The following is a 21,770-nucleotide window of genomic DNA, read 5'->3' as shown; positions in this document are numbered from 1 at the left end:
ATTTTTCTGACGTTTCGCCAGCACGAGTGGCTGGCATTGTCAAAGCTTCACCCTCCATTGCCGGTGGTGAACTGGAGCCGAGCTCGCGGGCGCAGACTATATGTACCTGGCGCGCCAACGTCCGAGGGCTTCTCCGCGGTCATTTCCGGTGCGGTTCTCCTCTTGCTACCTGCGACGGTCGTTCGCTGCAGTACGGGAAGCCAGGATCCGTTGACCTTAAGGCTTTCCTCTTTCTTGTTCAAACTGTTCGCGTGTTTTTGTATTTCTACAGCTTCTCTGAACAAGCGCGTGTGATAGTGGTTCTCTACAGCCAGAACTTCCGTGTCGGCGAATTTTATTACGTGGTCGGTCTCATTCAGTGCGTGTTCTGCCATGGCCGATTTCTCCACCTGCCCCAACCTGCAATGTCGCTTATGCTCCTTGATCCTGGTGTTAATGGATCGTCCAGTCATCCCGACATAAACTTTTCCGCATGTGCATGGTATGCGGTATATTCCCGACATTGAAAGTGGGTCTCTTTTCTCCTTCGCCGATCTAAGACACTCTTTGATCTTCCTTGTCGGTTTGAAGATCGTCTTTACGCCATGTTTGCGCAATATACGGCCGATTCTGTCCGTCACTCTGGGAATGTATGGCAGAAAGGCCGTACCCGACATTTCTTTTTCTGGTTCCTTACTTCGCCGAGTGTTTGGCTCAGTTACACTTCTAATATAATTTGTGGAGTACCCATTGCTCCTCAGGACTGTTTCCAGGTGTTGCATTTCTCGTTTGAGGTGTTGCGGCTCACATATTCGTCCTGCTCTCGTTACGAGCGTACTAATCATGCCCCTTTTCTGGCTCGGGTGGTGGTTTGACAGTTTGTGCAGGTTATAACAGAACGTAAGATCGTGTATGTCAGTAATTTCTTTACGTGTAACGTTTTATGTAAATATAGCCTTTGACTGCGAGTTTAACAACTAAAAGACAGTTATCTTTGGTCATGCGGAAAGGAGGTCGATCTTTGGCAGAGGTGGTTGAGTAGCTTTTGATAGGAAGCGTGGGCTGGAGAAGGTGATGATACAGATGTGGTGTAAAACAATGTCGTATTTGATATTTTTGTAGAAGTGTTAAATGTGAATAAATGAATTAAATACTGATGTGCAAAACTAATGTAACGTTTGCTCTCTAAAAATCAAAATACCACGTCGCCCTACAAACCAGTTAGTCTCATCCAAACACAAAGAAAAACCGCGGGAACATCGCAGTGGAATCACCTCTAGACTTCACGAAGACAACAACGCAGCCATCGATATGAGTTAAGTACCAAACTGTTCGTACTTGTTAACGACCTCGGACTATAAATTTGAATCTCCTGTAGTGCCTGAAGTCACCATGTGGACAAAGGAGTAGGACAACTCAAAGAACTGTGGAAATCTAAGGAAGAGGTCTGTTAAACTTGGGGGCTCGTCCGGGATATTTCAGTTAAACGCGATGGGACTAATTGTGCTTCGTTTGCGGAACATTATAAACTTTATAATTAGTAAAACGTGAATAACATTGTACACGTTTCCTGGACCAGAAAAAGTAGTGTGAGAACCAACAAAGTGCTTGCTTATCGGAGAGGTGGACCTGTGATCGACGTCGTCGTGTGAAAAGATAAGCACAATTCTGCTTTGTTTTAAACTGTTCATCAAAACTGTGTTCAAACACGTGGTGTCATCATGACGCTATCAGAAGAAATTAAAAAGGAAGTTGGAGAAATGTTAGACTCGAACGTGTGTGGTGTAAGTGACGATCCAGATGACTCACAAACCGAAAGAAAACCGGATCAACAGGACTGGGTAAGTTTACTCTTTGCCAGAATGGGACAAATGCAGTCCGAATTAACAAGGGCAATGAACTCAAATAGTGAATTCCTAGAATCAAAAATAAATGCATCCAGTGAATCGCTGGAAGCAAAAATGAAAAACAACGGGGATGTACTGAAAGAAGAGATCTCAAATTTAAAACTTCAATTAGGAGAAAGTTTGAAGGGCGTGAACTCCAAAATTGAAGCTATAGAAAATAAGTTTGTGACCTTAGAAAATAAGTTAGCCGCAGTTAGCTCAAGTCAAGGGAAAGAGATTGAAAGGTTAACTGCAGCTCAAAGAACTGTGGAGGAGAGGGTAGACAAATTAAGTCTAGATACAGAATCAAAAGTTAACTCCTTAGATGCTGAATTAAATAAGATACAAGAGTCTGTAACATGTAATTTAAGTGTAATAGACAAGAGATTCACTGAAATGCAAGATAATTTTGTGTCTAGGAATTTATGTATGAATGGTGGAAGTGTGTGGAGTAATTCACCTGTAAAAAGTTTTCCTTGTGATAATTTACACCCTGTAGATTTTTTACAACACTACTCTGACAACCTTGTCCCTGGCATGTCTGATAATCTAAAGATTAAATTTGTCAAAAAATTTCTTGAGGGAGAAGCTTTGTCTTGGGCAAACCAACATTTTGATGAGTGGAAAACGTTTGATGATTTTAAGAAGAGTTTCTTAAATAAGTTTTGGTCTGAGACTGAACAGGGTAGAATAAAAAGTGAATTTTTAAATGGGCCTATCTTCAGGGGCAGAAACCACTCAATGAAAGACTTTTGCAGGGATCAACTTAGGAAATTGGTGCATCTAGATAAACCTTTCGACGAAATGACGCAAATTGATGCCCTTAAAAGGAGGTTACCCGAAAGAATACAGTGGGAATTAGTGCATGGACCTGACGACTGTTTAGACCAGTTTCTAAAATATATAGACAAATTAGACAGGGCAATGGAGAGAAATGTGCAACAGTTTAGTAACGGAAACCATTACAGTGGGAGGTGGAATTCTGATTACCGTGGGGAGAACCCTAGAAGGGACGATAGAGATTTTCGGAATGAACACCAATATGATAGAACAAGAGAGTACAATGCTAATTGGAGAGGGAGTAACTGGGAAAGCAATGGTGCAACTAGGAACAACAGATGGGAAGGTAACAACAGAATGAATACAAATTGGAGGAGTGACAATAGAGGTAGACATCCGGAAAACTCCGGACCGCCTCAATGAGGGTCCACAGCTTTGGGGCGAACAGATTTAAACATAATAGGACCACTAACTTGCACACAAAACCCAATACTGTAAATAACTGTACCATTAACAAACAGGTTAAAAACCAGGAATACCAAGTGAATTATATAAATTTTGATAAAAAATTTTGGGATGCTATGTGGCAGAGTAGACCACCACAAAATAAACATAGGAAAGATCAAAGTTCTGACTCAATTCTGGATGAGGAGATGTTAAATGATTTTTACAGCTGGGCAAAAAGGGGAGAGCAAGCTAATAATGAAGAGGGTAATAAATGTTTTAGTTCAGAATTGGGGGGGTTGTTCACACAAGAAGGTAATAGTGAATCAGCTGATGATAAACCTAAGCAACAGGAAAAAGAATCAACCATAGAAAGTGAAAAACAGAGAGAAATAGATGAAACTGGCAGTAAAGTATACCATAGTAGTGATGTTAGTATTTTTGATGTTAAAAGTATGGTAAGCAAACCAGTGAGTGAGTACAATGTTTTTATTGAAATAAATAATGAAGTGTTGGAACTTGATGATAGCTGTGGTGACGAAGCACAGGAATATGATAAGAATAATGAAGTGACAGCTGAAAATCAATTGCTACATGTCTGTCCTGATGAGTTCATGGTTAATCAAAGTGGTGATAACAAAAGTGAAAATATTGTGAAAGAATTAGATTTGCGTGATATTGTTGAAAGTAAAGGAAGCCAATTCTTAGAAATCCTGTGGAACCAGTATAATGAGAGTTGTAGTAGCAAAGTGTTTTGGTATCGTCTAAGTATAATTAGTAGAGTTTTATGCCCACGCTGGTGGGAGAGTAAAAGAAAGAGTCTGAGTGAAAGGTACATAAACAGTAGGGAGATATTTTGTGTGCAGCCAAAGTGTAAACTTGACACTAATAACTTAGAATCTGAAAATCAGGTAAACCTGATGAAGACTGAAAGGGAGGAAGTAGATGGAAATTATAAAGAAATTGAAAAAGATTTATTATATGAAGTCCCCGAGGGGAAGGCAGATGAAAAGGAATTAGGCTGTCCATACATTAAAATAAGAGTAAATCAGTGGGAAGGGCACTGTCTTATTGATACAGGAAGCCCCATATGTGCAATAGCAGAAAAATTTAGAGATAAAATTAGAGATGGTAAGAACTTTGTAGAAATGCCGGTTGTAGGGGTAAAAATCAGAGGTGCCACTGGTAGGCAAAGTAAGGTAGTTAAGAGTCAAGTATTGTTAACATTTGAAATTGAAAATGTGGAATTTGAGCAGGGTTGCCTTGTGGTCCCAAGGTTAGAAGAAAATATCATTTTTGGCATGGATTGGGTCTTGAAAGTAGGTGTAAGCTTCTCTTGGGAAGATAAGACTGTTATAATTACTGAACCTGAGAAAAATAGTATTCTGAAAACAGAAATGTACATCCTTAACTGTAGTAATTCTTGCAACCATATCAAAGCTGTTGTAAGCGAGGTAGATAATCAAGTCATAAGTGATAACACATCCTTTGATCTTATAAATGAACAAAATTTCGAAGAATTAGTCGAAGTAAAATTGAAGGAAGCTGTAAATCTAAGAGAAAGTCAGAAAAATCAGTTAAGAGAAGTGTTATGGGAATTTCAGGATACATTCAGTGAGAGACCAGGGAAGGTAAAAGACTATCAGTGCAGACTTCAACTCAGAGATCATCATCCTTTCTTCCTAAAACCATATGGCATTCCATTCTCCAGGAAAAAAGATGTAGAAAGGGAGATCCAAAAAATGGAAACTTGGGGAATTATAGAAAGAAGTAGAAGTGCTTACAACAACCCATTAGTAGTAGTGTCTAAGAGAAATGGTGGGGTTAGACTTGTACTTGACTCTAGGCACCTTAATAAGTTTTTGATTAGAGAAAATGACCATCCTGACAATATGGATGAACTCCTGCACAAATTTGATAATGTAAAATTTATGAGTAGCCTAGACTTGACATCTGGTTTTCACCAAATACCACTTGATCTTGATTCTAGGAAGTATACTGCCTTTTTGTATGGTGGCAAAAGTTACCAATATTGTGTTGTCCCTTTTGGATTGAATGTATCTGTGGCTGAATTTATCAGAGCACTGGATTTTGTATTAGGTGATGAATTGTCTTCAAAATTAATAGTATATGTAGATGACATTCTTGTAACTGGAAAAACCTGGGAAGATCATCTAAACCTTCTGAGACAAGTCTGTTCAAAATTGAGGGAAGGGAGAATGACCGTAAAATTGGAAAAATGTTGTTTTGGAGTTAATGAACTGAAATTTTTGGGGCATAATATTTCAGAAAAGGGAATCTTACCTGATAAGGATAAACTTGAGGCCATTGTAAACTTCCCTACCCCCAAGAACAAAAAACAACTGAAGTCCTTTTTTGGTCTCACTGGATTCTATAGAAAATTTCTTAGTACCCAAGCTTTAAATGCAAACTGCTTATGTAACTTACTAAAAAAGAATACTGTTTGGGATTGGACACAAGAATGTCAGGATGCATTCGTGGAAATAAAACAACAACTGTCCCAAAGTCAAATGTTGTATAGACCTGTTATGTCGTTACCATTCTGTATAATGACAGATAGTAGTGAGACAGGTTTAGGGGCACACTTGTTTCAAAACATAGAAGTAGAAGGAAAATTAGAACACCATTCTATTGCTTTTGCTAGCCGGGTTTTACAAAAGTATGAAAAATCATATACGGTCACAGAGAAGGAACTACTTGCCATCCACTGGGCATTTAATAAGTTTAAAAGTTATCTTTTAGGGCACAAGGTAATTGTTTTCTCTGACCATAAAGCTCTATCGTACATTCAGGAGTGCAGACTCTATCATGACCGTATAACAAGGTGGGTTTTATTCCTTCAACAGTTTGACTATGAGATCAAATTTATTCAGGGTAAACACAATGTCATTGCAGATGCCCTCTCCAGACTACCAGTAGGTGCAGATGTTGAAAATACTTGTGGAAAAGAGGAGAAAGAGTTCAAACTTATGTACTTAAAGGGTGTAAAAGATGAAGCTGAAATACTGAAAATCTGTAATGATATTCGTAGAAACCAAAACCATGATGAAAATTGGAAGTTGGTTAAAAGTTATATAGGGAAAAAGGGAGGAGAAAAGGTAGATCAGTATTATAAAGTACAAAAAGGGATTTTGTTTAGGAGACCTAGACCTGACTTAGACAATTGGAAACTATGTTGGCCTGAGCAATGTATTGACACGTTAATCAGTTACATACATGAAAGCTTCGGACACTGCGGGGCAACAAAATGTATACAGAAGATACAGGAAAATGTATACTTCTATAATATCAGTAGGAGAGTGAAGAAAAAACTTGAAACCTGTGATCGTTGTCAGAGAGTAAAAGTGAGCAACCAAACATCTAAAGGATTGATGCAAAACATTTTACCAAATAAAAACCTTGAATTGACAGCTATTGATCTATATGGACCACTACCAAGGTCAAGGGGAGGGTATAGTTACATCTTCGTTATAGTTGACGTTTTCTCTAAATTTATAAAATTGTATACATTAAAGAGAGCAACCAGTAAACAAATTATCATCAAGCTGACGAATCATTATTTCACAAATGTTGGTATACCCCAGGCCATCATGTCTGATAATGGGTCACAGTTTACATCTAAATTATGGAAAAATTTTATTGAAGATACAGGAATAAAACATATTTTGATTTCAGTTTGTCACCCATCAAGTAACCCAGCAGAAAGGTACATGAGGGAAATTGGAAGGCTCTGCAGAACATACTGTAGTAAAAATCATGTTAATTGGATTGAAAATGTTACTGACTTTGAGGATATAATGAACAGCCTACAGCATTCATCCACTGGTTTTTCACCTTACGAAGTAATGTTTAATAGACGACCTGCAAATTTGATCTCTGAGAATGTTGATTTCCCACCTTGTCAAACTATGACACCCCAGGAAAGAGAGACAGCTGTTAGGAATACTATGAAAAGACAAGGAGAGGTAAGAAAACGGAGACATGATGCAAGAAGTAAAGGAGTACAGTTCAGGACAGGAGATCTGGTTTTAGTAAAAACACAGGAAAAATCTAAATTGATGAGTTCTGAAATAAAGAAATTTTTTGACATCTATATAGGCCCCTTTGAAATCAAGGAAAACCCACACCCTAATGCCTATAGGCTAATCTACCCAAAATCCAAGAAGTTATTTGGACTGCGCAATGTTACAGAGTTAAAACTCTACAAACATGACCCATAAAATAGTCATTAATAAGTAAAGAAAGAACTAGTTGACTGGCCCAACTACATCACTTTATTGTTTTATCATTCAAGGAAAACTTCATGCCAAAGTGTGGGACTATGTCAGCTAAAAGTATGAAGTACATTTTGTGTTAATGTGAATTATGTCTGTATTAATTTCTCTTTGTTCTCTAGTATACCCATTCATTAAATTTGGCACGAGATCAGTGTGTCGGACTAGGAACCATTCTACAGTGTCATAGTAATGTCTCTTACCATAAACCAAAGTTAATGATGTGGACACTTTTAAAGCAATAAGATATGAATAGTGATTGTGTATAAGAAGACAAAACCTTGTCATTTCTAAGCTATGTCAGATGGAACATTACTTAATGGATAAAGCAAACTGGAGGTGCTTGTCAGATTATGAGAGTGTACTTTGAAAGACCAGGTATGTTATAGTGTGCTAAAAATATAGTGGGTAGTCATGAAATTTAATCATCCAAATTAAGAATGTGTTGAGGTTTAGAGCATTATGGAAACAGATGTTGGTGTATTACTTTTGAAACACTTGTGATGGATTGAAGGTTATGTGATGCTAATTTTGAAGTTTATATTGTGGGAGAATATTTTGTAATAGTTTAGATAATTTAATGTTAAAGTGAATGAAGAGCTGTTAGGAATTTATCCCATACCCTGTTACACAATTTGGAATAATTTCTATTCATGGCAATATGCTAGTTGAGCACAGGAGAGTAAATAAAAATGAAACACTGCTTAATAATGATGTAAAATTAAGGTATAAATACTAACAATCTTACACAATTTAAGTGTAGAGTTTGTCATAATTTGACCTATAAAGCTGAAATAGATGTACAATGTGAGGATACTGCAATTATAGTCGCAATCATATGGAACGTCTCAGCTATCTCATTATAAAGGAAACATTAAATCATAAATATGTAAACCAATCTGACTCTGAAAATACAGTGCTGATCACACATAATTGAATTTGCACTGGATTCACCATGTGATTCCATTCATCATGTATACATGAATTTTCCCTAAGAGACAACCATTTAACATTGTGTATAAGTATTACTATATTTTGAACTATGCCTATTTTATGTATGTGGTTAAAAGAACCTGTTTATTTTAGAATAATAATTTCTTTAGATTTAATGGTTATTTTGGGCACAAGCCATGCCATAAGATTTGATTGAAGCACTTATATTAAAAGATTGTGAGAGATGTCTGCATTCCACAGTTCACTTAATATATTCTAAAGAAACCACTGACAATCAGAAGAATGAGGTTAACTAAGATGCATTAAGTCAGTATTGAAGTAAACTTGAGTTTATGCATATACTATATAATTATGTACCCCTCTTAACACGGCTCTGCAGCTACCATGATCAATTAAATATAAGGTGCCATATTTTATTGTTAGTTATTAGCTCATTACACTTATTGCTCAATACAGCCAATGTAACTTTCAAATTGTATATCATGGAAAGTGTATATATATATATATATAACTAAGATCACTTGGGAAACCAATTTTATTACTGACTTTCGGAACGGGAAATTTTATTATGATGTGTGTATTAGATATATTTTATTCCATAGTGACACACAATCCCATGCATGCCATGCACGGACTTGTGTGGGGGGGGGGGTATTATAACAGAACGTAAGATCGTGTATGTCAGTAATTTCTTTACGTGTAACGTTTTATGTAAATATAGCCTTTGACTGCGAGTTTAACAACTAAAAGACAGTTATCTTTGGTCATGCGGAAAGGAGGTCGATCTTTGGCAGAGGTGGTTGAGTAGCTTTTGATAGGAAGCGTGGGCTGGAGAAGGTGATGATACAGATGTGGTGTAAAACAATGTCGTATTTGATATTTTTGTAGAAGTGTTAAATGTGAATAAATGAATTAAATACTGATGTGCAAAACTAATGTAACGTTTGCTCTCTAAAAATCAAAATACCACGTCGCCCTACAAACCAGTTAGTCTCATCCAAACACAAAGAAAAACCGCGGGAACATCGCAGTGGAATCACCTCTAGACTTCACGAAGACAACAACGCAGCCATCGATATGAGTTAAGTACCAAACTGTTCGTACTTGTTAACGACCTCGGACTATAAATTTGAATCTCCTGTAGTGCCTGAAGTCACCATGTGGACAAAGGAGTAGGACAACTCAAAGAACTGTGGAAATCTAAGGAAGAGGTCTGTTAAAAGGTATCGGTCCGTGTGAGTCGGTTTTCGATACACGCTGTGTCCCAGGTTTTCGCCGTCCCTTGTGACCAGCACATCTAGAAATGGCAGTTTCTTGTCCTTTTCTACTTCCATGGTAAATGTTATGTTGGCATGGAGGCTGTTCAAGTGTCTTAGGAAGTCACCGAGCTGTTCTTCACCATGGCTCCACACCACGAAAGTATCATCGACGTACCTGTACCACACCTTAGGTTTGCAAGTGGCCGAGTCCAGTGCCTGTGCTTCGAATTGTTCCATGAAGAAGTTGGCCACCACTGGACTGAGAGGACTACCCATGGCGACGCCTTCCAGCTGTTCGTAGAAGTCGCCATTCCACGTGAAATAGCTCGTGGTGAGACATGCATGGAAGAGCTTTCTGATGTCTAGCGGGAAAATGGAACCGATGTGCTCCAAAGCGTCACTGAGTGGCACTTTCGTAAATAACGAAACAACATCAAGGCTGACCAGGATGCAAGTTTCAGTTTCTTCAGCTTCTCAATGAAATGTCCTGAGTCCTTAATGTATGTGTCGGTCTTCCCCACGTGTGGCTGGAGCAGAGAGGCCAAGTGTTTTGCCAGTTTATGTGTCGGTGATCCAGGAGCGCTAACGATCGGTCTCAGTGGAACGTTGTTCTTATGGATCTTGGGTAATCCATACAGCCGAGGTGGTAGGGCTTCTGTGTTGCGCAGGTTTCTCTGTATGTCCGCCGGCAGAGAAGACGCCTTGATTAATCGATTCGTATTCCGTGTGATACGTTGGGTCGGATCTGCGCTTAGTTTTCGGTACGTCGTCGGATCACACGGAATACGAATCGATTGATCAAGGCGTCTTCTCTGCCGGCGGACATACAGAGAAACCTGCGCAACACAGAAGCCCTACCACCTCGGCTGTATGGATTACCCAAGATCCATAAGAACAACGTTCCACTGAGACCGATCGTTAGCGCTCCTGGATCACCGACATATAAGCTGGCAAAACACTTGGCCTCTCTGCTCCAACCACACGTGGGGAAGACCGACACATACATTAAGGACTCAGGACATTTCATTGAGAAGCTGAAGAAACTGAAACTTGCACCAAACGACATCCTGGTCAGCTTTGATGTTGTTTCGTTATTTACGAAAGTGCCACTCAGTGACGCTCTGGAGCACATCGGTTCCATTTTCCCGCTAGACATCAGAAAGCTCTTGCATGCATGTCTCACCACGAACTATTTCACGTGGAATGGCGACTTCTACGAACAGCTGGAAGGCGTCGCCATGGGTAGTCCTCTCAGTCCAGTGGTGGCCAACTTCTTCATGGAACAATTCGAAGCACAGGCACTGGACTCGGCCACTTGCAAACCTAAGGTGTGGTACAGGTACGTCGATGATACTTTCGTGGTGTGGAGCCATGGTGAAGAACAGCTCGGTGACTTCCTAAGACATTTGAACAGCCTCCATGCCAACATAACATTTACCATGGAAGTAGAAAAGGACAAGAAACTGCCATTTCTAGATGTGCTGGTCACAAGGGACGGCGAAAACCTGGGACACAGCGTGTATCGAAAACCGACTCACACGGACCGATACCTGCACAAACTGTCAAACCACCACCCGAGCCAGAAAAGGGGCATGATTAGTACGCTCGTAACGAGAGCAGGACGAATATGTGAGCCGCAACACCTCAAACGAGAAATGCAACACCTGGAAACAGTCCTGAGGAGCAATGGGTACTCCACAAATTATATTAGAAGTGTAACTGAGCCAAACACTCGGCGAAGTAAGGAACCAGAAAAAGAAATGTCGGGTACGGCCTTTCTGCCATACATTCCCAGAGTGACGGACAGAATCGGCCGTATATTGCGCAAACATGGCGTAAAGACGATCTTCAAACCGACAAGGAAGATCAAAGAGTGTCTTAGATCGGCGAAGGAGAAAAGAGACCCACTTTCAATGTCGGGAATATACCGCATACCATGCACATGCGGAAAAGTTTATGTCGGGATGACTGGACGATCCATTAACACCAGGATCAAGGAGCATAAGCGACATTGCAGGTTGGGGCAGGTGGAGAAATCGGCCATGGCAGAACACGCACTGAATGAGACCGACCACGTAATAAAATTCGCCGACACGGAAGTTCTGGCTGTAGAGAACCACTATCACACGCGCTTGTTCAGAGAAGCTGTAGAAATACAAAAACACGCGAACAGTTTGAACAAGAAAGAGGAAAGCCTTAAGGTCAACGGATCCTGGCTTCCCGTACTGCAGCGAACGACCGTCGCAGGTAGCAAGAGGAGAACCGCACCGGAAATGACCGCGGAGAAGCCCTCGGACGTTGGCGCGCCAGGTACATATAGTCTGCGCCCGCGAGCTCGGCTCCAGTTCACCACCGGCAATGGAGGGTGAAGCTTTGACAATGCCAGCCACTCGTGCTGGCGAAACGTCAGAAAAATCATTAGATGAATATCTTTAAGTAGATAATACCAGCTGGTTCCTTCATCACCTGTAATTTTGTAAATGGTAATCCTTTTGTCAGAATGTTACTGTAGCAAAAATCCATCATTTTTCAATCAGCTTATTTGTTTTAGATATATAGATTAATTACTATGTGTTATTTTTCTTCAGAGAGTTCATTTCTTCCTCCATATTTTTCCGTTTCTTCGGAAATTTTTGACCGCATTGCTTCTTTGTAATTTCTTGGTGTCCCACAAGAAGCAGCAGTCATGACTCATGGGCAAAATCTTCACAGTAACATGATGGTTTCTTCAAATTTTGCTTTTGACATTAATTGTAACATCCTTGTCTTCATTCCTTGCTTCTAAGTTGCTCTTGACTTTATTTATTTATTTATTTATTTATATCCCATAAATCCAATACTGTGAGGCATTCGCATGGATGTAGGACGTGTCAGAATTATTACAAATAATACAAAAGGAATACATAGAAGTACCTCTTGCAAGAGGATATCTGGTATAAGATAAAATACACATTAATAGGTATAGAAAAAATTACATTAAAAAAATGGTAGATCTTAATAGCTAAATGAAAGACACAGTAATGTTAACAGTGATTGTGAGTATCGTAATGCACAATAGCACATCAAATTAGTAAATGAAAAAATCAATTACAGTTAACTCTACTGAAATATTCTTCTACTGAATAGAAGGAATTATCTAATAAATACTGTTTGAGCTGTTGTGTAAATTTCGGAAGCTCATGGATAAGTAATTTCAGTGATGGTGGGAGAGCATTGAACACCTTGCAGCTCATGTAATGGACTCCTTTTTGTACAATAGTAAGGTTTTTTGATTCATAAGGGAGGTCCATCTTTCTCCTGGTATTGTGGGTATGGTATGAATCATTGGTTTTGTACGATTGTCCATTTTTACCAATGAAACATAACAGGGAGTAGATATATTGGCATGTAGTTGTCAGTATCCCTAATTTTCTGAAAAAGTTCCTACACGAATGTCTAGGCTGGACTCTGCTCATTATCCTAATAACTCTCTTTTGGGCAATGAATATTTTTTTGGCATGCTCCTCCATGTCATAGAAATGTTTTCTAACCTCTTTCTAACTTATACCCACACCATGGTTCATTCATTCTATTGATTATCGTCCTCAAAATCAATATTTTTACATTCATTTTCTATAACCTCTTCCTTTTCACCTTCATGTGACATTTCAACAACTCTTTTCATGTTTGATTCACTATTTTTTGTAATTGTTTGCATTTGAATTTCACATCTCTGCATACAAAGATACACTTTTATTTAAGGAAAATAAATATGATGCCCATCATATCATAGCCAACCACATATCCTTTTGAACACTTGGCATCAAACTACTTTCCCTTTGCTCTGGAATCTTTGCTTACCATTCCCTTCCAAATATCAGCAAATTATCAAAACAATCTTCCTTCTTCAAAAATATCTTGACTGGAGTTTCCCATTTAATTTCCTTGGGACCAAACTGATTGTATGCTGCAACAAATGTTGTGTCACCCAACAATGCTTTTGGTAGATATTCAGCCAAGCAGAGCAAAAAACTTGCCATCGCACACAGGAGTCTATTTTCCCATTCAGTAAATCCATTCTACTGAGGAGTATTGGGGCAGTAATTGTTTCAGTCCAATCTACATAACCTGTTCTATAAAATATTGCACCTGTCACAATGCTGCTCTCAGATGTGAGATGAGTTAGTTGCTGTTCGTAAGCAACTGGAAATCACCCTGACTACCCACAAGCAACTGGAAGCAGCTGCAAATGTGCTGTTGGAAGGCCTACCAAGAGTCATGTACCAGAGACACATAGTTATCCAAGATACTATTCTCTCCTGTGGCTCTTGTCACATCTATAAGAAATATGGAATCTACCACCATTCATCTGCTGGACTGTGAGTAGCATGTCAATGCTAGATCTCATGCACTGCACAGGGGAGACAGGGACCAGGGAGAGCTCAGGATGTTACAATCATCTCCCATGTTAGGGTAGGTGTCAAGAACATACACTATCTCAAAATTACCTAGAACAGATACCTCAGAAACGACTGATGTTGGAAATGTATTGCAGCAAATGGTAACAAGTAGACCTGACCTATTTGAAGATGTTCACACAGAAACTGGTATCAGTGACCATGATGCAGTTGTGGCAACAATGATTACCAAAGTACAAAGGGCAACTAAAACAAGTACAAAGATTTATGTATCCAGTAAACTAGATAATGAGGAACCAGAAACTTTTAGCTCAGGCAGGAGCATGTAAAGGAACTATAGAACAAGTTTAAAAGAATGATACACCTAGTAGAACAGTTCATGATGGGAGGGATTCCCCATGGTATGTAGTCACTGTGAAGAGAGTTCTAAAGACACTAAAGAAAAAGTTTGAAACAAAGCATAGGGCTGTGGATAGAGAAATGTTGAAAGAAATGTATTTGGTTGTCAAGATGGCAGTGCATGCAGCCTTCAAAGACTTTTGTAGCAGAAAATTATTAATGGATGTTTTGCAAAATCTGAACAAATTCTGGTTGTACGTAAAGGCTGTTAGTTGCACCAAAGTTAGTGTCCAGTCACTCACTGATGAAATAGGAACTGAAATTGAAGGTATCAATGCGAGAGCAGAAAAAGGAAAATCCAAGAGTAATGCCTCAATTTAACTCTTGTGCCACTGCAGAGATGAGTGAAATAGATATCAGTGGCATTGAAAAACAGCTGGGGTCATTTAAATCAAACAAAGCTCTAGGGGATGATGGAATTCTTATACCAATCTACAAAAAAATGCAGCAGAAATGACCCACATAACTCCTATCCACCATCCTTGACTTCCATTTGATGTAGAATTTTAGAACACTTAGTACTGTCAGGAAGTAGCTCTACAAATATTCAGATCTTGATACATTTTCAAAGTGATGCAAAGATTGGCAGCTAATTGTAAATGTTTCAAGATATAAAATTGTGCATTTCATAAAATGAAAACAATAAAAAAAGAATAGTATCCTACGACTACAATATCAGTGAGGCACATTTGTAATCAGTCAACCTATACAAATACCTGGATGTAACAATTTCTAAGGACATGAAATGGAATGATCACATAGTCTCAGTGATAGTAAAGCAGGTGGTAGACTGTGTCTTGTTGGTAGAATACTAAGGAAATTCAATCAGTCTACAAAGATGTTTACATACAAAACTCTTGTGCAACCCATTCTAAAATATTGTGCAAGTGTATGGGGGTACTGAACAGATATGAAGAAGGGCAGAAAAAATGTTCACAGGTTTATTTGACCCAATGGAGAGTATCACAAAGATGTTGAATGAATGGAATTGGTATATGCTTGAAAATAGATGAAAACCATTCATTGAAACTTGTAAAGTTTCTAAAACTAGCTTTAAGTGATGAATCTAGAAATATACTACAATCCACTATGTACTGCTCCCATAGATATCCTGAAGACAAAATTAGACTAACTACAGCATGCACAGAAACATTTATGCAATCATTTTCCCAATTCTCGATATGTGAATGGAAAAGGAAAAAGGTGTATTAAATGGCACAATGGAAAGTGTCCTCTGCCATGCACTTTGCACTGGTTTTCAGAGAATAGATGTAGATGTACATGTACATCTTTTTTATGGAACTCATTCACATCATCTGTACATAATTCTTCCACAGTAACTTCAGCCTGAGTCTTTATCTTTTTAATAAGCAGTGGCAACTTTTCTTTAATTTTAACTTTGTGTCACAAAAGGTATTTTATCATGAAGCTGAAAAAAATCATCTTCAAAAACAGCAAAGTATCAGTGAAGCTATGTATCATTTTCTTCCATTGGTTTTCAAACATCTATATAAACTAATTCTCCAGGTAGCAGTTTTCTGCACTCTTTCACCAAACACTAGCCAATTATGTTTACCATAGAAGCACTCCTCACTAAAGACACCATCAGTTGTTGTCCCTACACCACAGTATTCCAAAAACTGGGGTACATAGCATTTATTTTGATAATTTAGCTTCCATGTCAGCTACGTAAGATGTCATCTGCCTCAACAACAGTACAAGATTTTTCTTGATGAACATCCTTCAAAGCCTAACTTTAAAGCTCATTTTCATCACAGGATACAGAAAGTGCAATATTACTTTTAAAAATACTCAATATTGTGAAGGACAGTTGCCACTCACCAAACAGGGGGAGATGCTGAGTTGCAGATAGGCACAACAAAAAGACTGCCACAAATAAAGCTTTTGGCCAGTAAGACTGTAGTCAAAAATAGATGACAGAATCACACATACAGACACTCAGGCAAATGCAACTCATGCACGCATGACTCACTGCTACTCAGCATCTTTGCTATATGGTGAGTGGCAACTTTCCTTTTCACAATATTGTTACATTACATCCTGGATTTTCCGTCGTTTGATTTTAAAAATAGTCACAATTTGCCATAATTTTCAGTTACTAGAACTATTTACTTTTGTGCAGCTTTTTCAACAGAAAATAAGTTACAAGATCCATCTGAACAAAATCAATCATCTTCCAAATACTGGTTTATTTATTTCTGTCCATTGAATAGCGGCACATCAGTTCTGACCTTTATCAAATGCCGCAGTTGTACATCATTTTTGGCACTGTCCATCTTCACTGGTGTTACAATTGGCTAACGTGTTGTGTACCAATCATGTCCATTTGTTATATGATGTGTTGCACTACTGTCAAAATGTGACTCGTCACAGTCCATTTTGTTTATGCCTACAGAAAAATTGGTGTATCCCAAGATTTAAAGTTTCTTCTGAGTTTTTAAAATGTGCATATGGTGACCATTTCTTGAACTTTCTGTTCAGGTGTCACAAGTTGGCAACATAGCACAGTCTTTTCTTTCATCCATGCTATGCACTCATTTTATCGTAAGCCCTTTTTCTTACATCTAAAAGAAACCTATCCTGTGTTGCATTGTTTTCATAAGTAACAAAATGTTCCACGTGCAGAGCATTTTCTATCTTCATTCCTTTTGTAATAAGGTTTTTTGGTGACATTTACTTCAGCTGCAGTTTTATTAGACCTTGATTGTTTTTTACTGACTTCCATTTTCAACATCACTCTTATAGAAACACTTTCATCATCACGATGTGTTATTCTCAACTCATACGCCTGAAGTGCAAACCTGTAATCTAATTTTTGAGGCTCATGAATAACATAAATTTGTGTAGTGTACAGTGTGTTAAGTGATTTAATTCTACTTTTAAGTGTGTAACCTCTGTGGTAATGTGTGATAAGTGTGGATGATGTTGTAGGATAGTCAGAGAGGGAGTAGTATATGTCAATTGTGGGTTGGAGCTTCACTTCATTGATGAGTATGGGGAACTGTTTGGGGGACTCAGTGAGGCTCTCCCATGGAACTGTATGCTCTGCAAGAAAGTCAAGTGAATCACTGAAGAGAAGGCAAAGATTTGTGTCCTCCAGGCTGAATTCAAACATGTGAATTTGGAACTAGATATGTTGAAGGGGAAAAAAATCATTGTAACTGTGTAAAAGTAAAAAGGGAACAGCTCCTCAAATTCTTCATTTAAATTTGAGCTTACAATATCAAATAAATTGGACTTGTTACCTCATAGTAGAAGGGTAGAGCCTCATTCAGCTGTAGGTCACAGTAGTGGGTAGCAGACTTTTAGCAAAGATGAAAGAAACTAAATGTAAGTCAGTACCAAAAAATAATAGGAAGGAAAGAGTATTGGTGCTAGGTAGTAGCCATGGGAGGGGTGTAGCCCAGTTGGTACGAGATGGATTAGGAACATGGTTCCAGGTCACAAATATTGTGAAGCCCAATGCTAGCCTTAGCCCAGGTGACAGAGGGAAATTGGAATATGTGCAAAGATTTTGACAAAGGATCAGATTACTGTTGTAGATGGAGCAAGGAACAAGAATGGTAATTGCAGCATTAGGGGTGACCTGGATGAAATAGGAGTAGCAACTACACACAGTTACATGAGTTTTGTGGAGGTCCTAGAGCACCATGACCAGCCCTGGGTAACAATGCTGTGAGCCACGTGAACTCTGAGTTGAGCACGCTGCTGCTGATTAAAATGAAGTCCCATATAAATGCAGTGCCTGTTGCTACAATTGGGAGATGGGGATATGACTAGACTAGACATATTATAGTGTAGACAAAGCTTACACTAGAACAGGAAAGGGCAAGAAAGCTGGTTGAGTTTCTTGCTGAAAATGTATGGAACACAGGGAAAGGGGGGGGGGGGGGCAGTGGCATCCCCACACAGAGTAAGATCCCTGTGGTTACTGGTGTCAGAGAAGCACCTTTTTTAGGTTAGAATCAGGATTCAGGCACCCCGCTTTGAAAGAAATCAAAGTAACTGAAGAGGCCCACAATATGCTTAAGAATGTACAGAAAAGTAAGGTCACCTTATTTAATCAGAATATTGGAGAATTGAGTAACAAGGTGGAAGAGCTTGTTGTCTGCATGATGGAGAACTTAGAGAGTGATGAAAAAATAGACATCCTGTACCTGTCTGAGCACTACATAACTGTAGGGTTAGATAAGTGACGTCTAGGGGCAATAACCAGTGATAATAGTAACACATGGTGAGGACATAGTACACAGAGCAGAAACTTTAAAGTATGTAGGTGTCCATAATGATGAGGCTTTAACCTGGAAAAAGAACATTTTGGAACTCCTAAAACCACTTAGTTCTGCCATGTTTGCACTTGGAATAATGGCAGATTTTTGGGAAAGACAAATCAGTGAAACATTTTGCACATTTTCATTCTTAATGAAGCTCCTTGGGCTCCATACATTGTGTACAAAGTTCGCCATCATCAATTGACATATGTAACAAAGACAACTGAGTTTAAATTTCATCAAATTTGGCTAGATGATCTTGGACACCACACTGCACTTCCCACAAAAAATTGGATAGATAAAAAAGCTACTCATCAAGTGGTGACAGGAGAATACATATCTAAAAGGTTATGTCAGAAATCAGTAATTCCAACAACAGTATGTAGTGAAACAAGAGATGGGACAATCAGTTACTGAACAGGATAACATCTCTACTGAACTGAATGGAAGGACTTTAAATGAGTCACATGTGGTATACATTTAATAATTGTTCCAGAAATATATAGAAAGGACTGGTACAAACAGTGTAAGAGGAAAACCACAGTAGTATTTTGAAAAATCAGTTCCATAAAATTCAATAGTATGAATCTGTCGCCAACTTCTTCTTTCAAAAACTAAGTAAATCACATGTTTTCTCAATAATAAAATCTCAAATGGATTTGATGGCATTTCCAATTGAGTGCCAAATACCGTAAGTTCTGTCTTATCTGAAATATGTAATGCATTACTAATTCAAGGCATTTTTCCAGAGAAACTAAAATCTGTTGTTGTTAAAAACCTCTTTAAGATATGTGATTGGAGAGATGTCAATAACTACCAACCCATTTCCTTATTGACATCATTTTCCAAAATTTTTGAGAAGCTGGTGTATTCTTGAATAGTATCTCACCTGAGCAACAATAATATACTCAGTAAATCACAGTTTAAATTCCAGAAGAGTTGCTCTACTGCTGACGCCATTTACATGTTCACTCATCAAATGTTACAAGCATTAAATAACAAAACAGAGCCGGTTGGTATTTTCAGTTATTTATCTAAGGCCTCTGACTGTGGGAATAACAATATTCTCCAAGATAAACAAAAGGTTTATGGGATTGATGGTACAGCAATCAACAGATAATGCCATATCTCACCAAAAAATGCGGAAAGTTGTGCTTAGTAATTCAACCATGTGATTACATGGCTGAATTACTAAGCACAATTTTCTGCATTTTTTTTTTTTATGTGATATGACATTATCTGTTGGTTGCTGTACCATCAATCCCATAAAATAGGATATTATTCTAACTGGGGTGGAATCAATTATGGGATTCCCCAAGGCTCAATCTTAGGTCCACTATTGTACCTCATCTATGTAAATGATCGTCTGTCTAATATGCAACAAGCAGATCTTGTTCTTTTTGCAGATGACATGACTATTGTAATCAATTCAAGCACACATACAGTAGCAGAAGAATTGGTAAAAAAGATTCTTGAAACCAGCTTTCTGTGAATAGTATCACACTCAGATTTAAAATGACACAACATATTGTGCTTGGAAGACAGAAATTACTGACTAAACATCATGTGCAAGTTAATAAGACTGGCAAGGTACATGCATTGTATGTGGTAAGAGATTGAGGGGGGGGGGGGGGGGGAGAAGAGGGAGGAATAGACAGGTCATAAAATAAAAGATATAGAAAACTAATAGGGCATGAAGAAAGGAATAGTTACTAACAAGAAATGCTGGGACAGAAGAAATTAGTATAAATTAAGACCAGGTGGGTGGCGGGAACCAAGGACATGTTGTAATACTAGTTCCCACCCAGAGTTCTGAGAAACTTGTGTCTGGCAGAAGAATCCAAATGGCAAGTCTGGTACAACAGACACCAAGGTTACGACTGTCATGCTGTAGGGCATGCCCTGCAACAGGATATCATATATTGCCAGTATGCACACTTCTGCCTGTACCCATTCATCCTTAATTATAACTTGGTGGTAATCAGGCCACCAACATAACAGCTGGTACATGCTGTGTCGTTTCACAGGGGGCTCTCCCTTTGATGGAATACGTATTGCCAGTTACAGAACTGGTGTACGAGGTGGTAGGAGGATGCATACGGCACATCTTACAGCAGGGATCCTCAGGGGTCGGAGCCATAGGGTAGGAAAATGAATGTAGAAGGAGCACAGGATCTGACAAGGATATTGTGGAGATAGGGAGGTCGACAAGAAGCTTTTCTAGGTCTCGTGGACAAAATGTTGGACAGAGTGGACCTCATTTCATATCATGATTTTAGGAACCCCCCCAATTTCCTAGATTTCACCAGCCTTCAACCCTTCTGCCAGAAGGAGCATCTGAGTCTGAAAGCTTACAAATTTTGATACCTTTTTCATATGTCTCCTCCTGCCACAGCTTGCGCAGTGGGTTTCTTACCTGTTGAATTACACTGTATACTTTCAGAAATTGATTACTTTCATCCACAAAATATTATGAAATTTGTGTCAAAAGAAACCAATGCTTTTCTCCAAGTGAACTTCATAAATCTTATGTGGTTTGATCAAAATATCTCAGGTGTCAAGATAGTGGATTTATGTCAAGGAACAAAATTAGGCATTTATTTGCTTTCCCATTATCTTTCTTCCATGCAGTAAGACTGGTTTTCTAATTCTTAGAATGTTCTCCTGGTTTAATACACTCATCAGTAATGACATCAAAATTCATTACATTCTAAGACTGTGTTTATTATAATTTGTTAGTTTCTCCCACTTTCTTCACCAGGCAGTTTTTAATTTTTTTACCTTTTGTCTGCCACTGCACCATCTTTTGTACTTCTATAACATCAAGTTATCATACAGACCAGTGATGACTGTCACATTGTATGGCTGCAAACGTTACCAGCTGTGCTCTGCTATGATGTTGACAGAATTATTCTAAAACCTCAAAAGTGTGATGATAGTGAAAAGTCTATCAAACGTCCAAAGCTCATCTAACTGTTTCTATGATGTCATGTCACAACCTAAAACAGTATTAATATACACAATAATATTGAAAACACAAGTACTTTCACAGGTTTGTATAGGCTTAAACACACGCTTTTTCTTA

General features: G+C 38.5%; 1 protein-coding gene across 1 annotated transcript in view; it reads left to right on the top strand.

The window, feature by feature from the left end:
* Nucleotides 1-21,770, top strand: part of LOC126247888 (Kazal peptide Pr13a-like) — a 55,554-nt gene that overhangs the window by 33,628 nt on the left and 156 nt on the right. The gene's annotated exons all lie outside the window — the stretch shown is intronic.

The sequence above is a fragment of the Schistocerca nitens genome, chromosome 1 (assembly GCF_023898315.1).
Source record: "Schistocerca nitens isolate TAMUIC-IGC-003100 chromosome 1, iqSchNite1.1, whole genome shotgun sequence".
Taxonomy (NCBI): domain Eukaryota; kingdom Metazoa; phylum Arthropoda; class Insecta; order Orthoptera; family Acrididae; genus Schistocerca; species Schistocerca nitens.
This window is presented reverse-complemented; position numbering and strand designations above follow the sequence as displayed.